Source organism: Phyllopteryx taeniolatus, chromosome 5, assembly GCF_024500385.1.
Source record: "Phyllopteryx taeniolatus isolate TA_2022b chromosome 5, UOR_Ptae_1.2, whole genome shotgun sequence".
NCBI classification, from domain to species: Eukaryota; Metazoa; Chordata; class Actinopteri; order Syngnathiformes; family Syngnathidae; genus Phyllopteryx; species Phyllopteryx taeniolatus.
Window position 1 is genome coordinate 8,559,855 of NC_084506.1, and position 5,258 is coordinate 8,565,112.

A 5,258-nucleotide genomic window follows, 5' to 3' on the forward strand; every position below is an offset into this window, starting at 1 on the left:
CGTGATGGTCAACAGTCCCCATTCTCCTCGCCAGTGCACACGTAGAAAAGAAAAAAAAGAAAAAAGCCTCGCCATGCACTCGTGTCACAAATCCGCCATGAGATTAAAATGTTCTCGACAGAGGGGGAAAAAAAAAAAAAAAAAATCACTCAGACTGTCACAGATGAGCAATTCGAGCAAACACATATGTTCTTCTAAAGATCCGTCTGGAATCCAAATACTGCCCTAAATATGGTTCACTGGGCATTGCTCTGGACTTGATTCTCTATTAAGTCTCCTTGACAACATGTTCATTGTTACTGTTTGTCCACTTGACTTATTTTAAACCGTGGATAAAAATGTCGGTTCATTTGCAACATTAACAGTGTCAAAAAGGTCAAGAATATTTATTTTAAAAAAAGAAGAGATGACTTCTATACAAAGGGTTGACAAAAAGGTGCAAACAGCTGGTAACATTCGAGAACAGGAAACCCAGATTAGACTTTACCAGAAAAACAAATTGCTATATGTGCACAACCCTTTTGATTATATTCCTGGACTGTCCTCTTATTTGCACTTAAAGTGCTCTATTTTCATGGCCGGTGTAACTCCAGCACTGCGCCTGGCGTAACTTTGCAAGGAGGCCGGTTGGACCCGGTGTTGGTCATTTTGTGGACCGGTGTAAGGAAGCGCATTGAAAAGTGAGACGTCTGCGCCGGTGTGGGCGTGTTCACAGCAAACTTAAATCTTGTCCAATCGGAACGGCTTCTCTCATTCCCATTAAAAGCGGCGCGCGAGTGCTGCATGACAGTCTTTGACACGGCAGAAGAAGAAACTGATTTGCTCGGCTCCGCTAGGTCCAAGCGTGCAAAGCACGTTCATAAGGAACTGCGAGCAGACCGCAGCGGGCGGATCGTGTAAAGTTGGCTCGGGAGGAGATCGCACATCTGCACCGTGAAGTGGGCACTTGGAGACTTGGACTTAGTTGTTGTGTTTCTGCTGTCTTCTTCGCTAAAACAATCCAGCACGGGAGGACAGCGTTCCGCTGCGTCTTTATTCAACTTCTTCGCATGTGTGCTCACATATTTGTGAATGAAATACATCGGATCAAGCACATAAATCCTGACCTACCTTGCACCAAAAATTGGACACGCTTTGAGCATGCGTAAGTTTAGAACGACTTTCAGCCACCGATTCTTCATTTGCGTCAGGCGGATGACAAGGACGCACCCTTGTTGTGTCGGTGCACCCGTCTCGTCGTAGACCGGTCTGCCAAATCGGCAAACATGTGCAGCGAGTCTTGCCCTTGCGCGAAAATCGAGATAAGCCAGTTTTTACGCTCTAGCGCAGCTGCGCCGTCTTCGAAAACAGAGCCCATATGTTTCTACATGCTCGCGTTCAGCCAAATGCTGCAATACCTTGTAGGGTAGATGAACGATGACCTAAACATACTATGAACAATACATAAATTCAATATTCTACAGTGGTTTGGTCAGTACATTTCATTGTTTGTTATACGAAGAACAGCGTCTTTGACGTTTAAGAGCACTAAAAATATCAGGACACCTGACTGCTACATCTATTACAGAAAATGGAAATGAAAATGGTTCAGAATAAATCAATAAATAAATAAATATGAATGAAGTCAGTTCCATGAGAGTGTTTGTTCGGGAGGGAGAAGATTTTGGAGGTTGCACTGCCTTCACCCAATTTGTAAAGCCGAAAGCGAAATGTCTTGGTCGGCAGAGTGAATATATAAGGAGATTTAAATTTCTCACTAAGCCCTGTTGATTAAAGTGTGTATCATCAGACGTTTGCCCGCAGAGTGTATGTTTACACCCAGTGCACAGTTACTGTACAGCTATCTAGCTGTGTACAATAACTGCCCAAAGCACTGCTTCACTGTGTCTGTCTTAAAAAGAGAGTCCTCTGTGTGTCACAAGTCACATTGTAAGTCTCAATATTACATGGACCAAATTGTCAGATGAGGGGGGGGGGGGGGGGGAATGTTGGGTTGGAAATCCCAAAGGCACATCCGTGACTCTGACATATCTTGTCCTCTTACTTGACATGCACTGATCAATATTTACCGGATCGGCTTTGACATTGGGATGTTGTATGGCATACGTATGTACACGGACGACAAACAAAGTTCTACTTCATCGCTACTCGTTTTGAATATTAATCAAAGTGTTAGCTGAAAAATCCGTATCAATTTAAAAGCGTGATCCATCAACGCAATTTTAGAAGAATCCACTATCCGCAGCAAATTGTTACTTTCGAGGCAATAACCAGAAGTGAGCCCCTAGATATTTCTGCATCACAAGCGGCAGCTGGAGCACAAAGCTCATATCGGTTGATCACTGCGGTCTTTCACAAAAACACCAAAACACACCAGCCAGCCCACCTTCATTGGCGTTTTCACAAGCGCTGGCCTGTGAATGAAAATAACTGCAATAACCGCAGAGTGACATGACAAGAGGCCCAATTGCTGGGAAATGTCCGCGAGCAGCCTCGAAAGCACTGTCGTACTTATGTGAAATTGTGATTTGAAAAAAAAAAAAAAGAGCATCCCCATTGGTGTGGAATCAGCTACTCTCCAACTTTTCTTTCAACTATTCAATGAATGTGAGCAAAAGTCGAATTCAATCGCAAAGCCTGACCAGAGAGTCAGTGGTTGGTTTACTTGAGAGCTATTAGAGTTGAAAGACCAACGTGCGCAGCAGAACCACAAAGCCTTCATGATTTTCTTTTTTTTCTTTATAGACAGAAAACATGAAACAGTCTCATCATCCGTCGTTTCCAACAAACAACGAAGAGCCAGAGGGCATTACGCAAAAATACTGGTGAGAGCAGCCCATAAACATAAAAAGCTTCATGCTATATTCATGAATAATTGACCAAATCCATTCACTTCACTGAAACCAAGACAAACATTTCAAGGGCGAGTTGGAGTTCTATCGTCATCTCGAAAAACACAACGTGCTCCTCTGTTTTCCGACGTAAGGGTTGAGGATCCAGTTATGCAACATCTGTGTTGTGTTAGTTCAGTAGGATATTTGTACATAAGACATTTTCAGAAGCATTCAACACCATCTAAGGAGCAATTTTCTTCCCAAAGTAGTATGCCGACAATACACTGAGAAGAAAACAACTCAACAGAAATCAACGGGAGATTGTCACAGATGCTTATTGGCCAATGGTTGGTAAGTTTAAAATGCTGACAGGAGCAACAACACTGAAGTGTTCATTGTCGTGTTTTTGAGTATATGGGTCCCTTAGGACATCTTCTCTCATCAGATCCTCAGGCAAAAAGCAGTTAAGGAGCTAGATAAATATAAAGACATCTCTCCAATGTATTAGGTACGGCTAATTAGATTTGATCTGTGATCCCCCCAAGGCTTCTACCACCCACCGTAGTATTTAAACTGTGCTACAGTCGAAAAACAGCAGCGTTATGAATTATGGAGCAATGTGCGCAACCGGGTTCACAATTTACTTGCACAAATAATCATCCAGTGCAGCAAAATGTTGTGAAAGTGTCAGCTGTTGCACAAAAACCACATTCAAGCCAGACCACCTGATTATTGTGCCTATATTCATGCTTACTTCAAATGGCACGTTGAATAGGAGGAATGCAGTATTTTGTTTAGTTGAAGACTGTAAATAAAAAAAAAAAAAGGAAACTGATATGAAAGGAATAAGATCAAAAGGAGTCTATAATGAATGGAAAGTGTGTTACGTCTATAGAAACAATGTCAGGGTCGCTTGATTTCAAAATACGTGCAAATTCCTTTGACAGTCAGTCCTTTGTTTCCCATCTGCAGTACGTAGCGCTTCAAATTCAAGGGGATAAACATTCAGTGGAAAGATTATAAATGGAGTGAAGTCAAAACAAAAGCGATTGCTCCCGGTGTGGTGGACCTGCAGCATTGCCTCTCATCCACACATGAGGCCAAAGACATTCCCACCCCTCATTAGCTGTGGTTAAGCCACGGCTCTCATTTAGCTGTACGTCTCTGGACTGAAAATTGTCGAGGATTTGTGTCGCCGTTGCTGGGCTTCAAATAGATCCCCCGACGTGTGTCATATGTTGTCATTCTGGAAGTGAAATTGTCCATAACAGGACGTTTGATGATTTGATGGATTTCTGCTTTTTTTCAGCAAACTCCATTTCACGAGTATCTGCATGTTGCTGTTGTGTTTTCCAATCGGTGCTGTTTCGTCTTTATATAGGTTAGTCTGTTTGTTTCAAAGTATTCCCCCTGACAGTTGCGTGAACAGCTTTGTGCAATTGTTTCTTGGTGCACATCTGATCATTTCTGAATACGGTCACACTCCAGCAGCTTTGTATTGGCAAGTTTCGGATGGTATACATCCTCCTCCCCTCTTCTTCCTTGCATCAACCGTCTCTCACACCTGCCAAATGTCTTCCCTGGAGTAGCAGCGGCCTTGTCAAAAAAAGAATCCCCAATCGCTCGCTTTTTGGCCAACTAGTCGAGGATCTCTGGCGCCCTCATGTGCATTTTCAAAAGACTGCAGTATCCCTGTGCGATTGAATATGGCTTCTGCTGAGTGTGCATGGCGATTTAACACCTGTATATAAAATTAAAAAAAATAGAGCTAGTGGTATTGTCACCTTTAAAACGTTATTATTATTATTATTAATATTATCAGAATCAGAATCATCTTTATTTGCCAAGTATGTCCAAAGCACACAAGGAATTTGCGATTGGCTGGCGACCAGTTCAGGGTGTACTCCGCTTCTCACCCGAAGTCGGCAAACGCAACCCTAGTGAGGATAAGCGGTTCAGAAAATGGATGCATGGATTATTATTATTATTATTATTATTCATGAGGTTCTACTTTTTAGTGGTATAGAATTGCTGCACAGTATTATATACTGCACATTCTATCATACTGTATAAAAAATTCCTTCTCGTATAATAGTCACAATAGTATGACAACCTACGAAACAGTTTAATAATGGGTTCCGTAGTGTTATTGCAGCACCATTGTTATTATTGTATTGGCAGAACTTTTAATTGAGCTTTTGTATTAGACACTCTGAAGGTCTTTTACCTAAATCATAAAAAAAAGACAAGATACTGAGCTAATAAAATGTCATTACCAGTGCTATAGTTCTAAGTTTTAAATTAAGAACAAAAGAAAAAAACAATGCACAAATATTAGAATTAACCAGAGGCAATAGATCTTTTGTTGTTGTTATTCGAGGTTTTCTATGAATTTTGGATCTTGTGTTAAAGATAATCACGCAG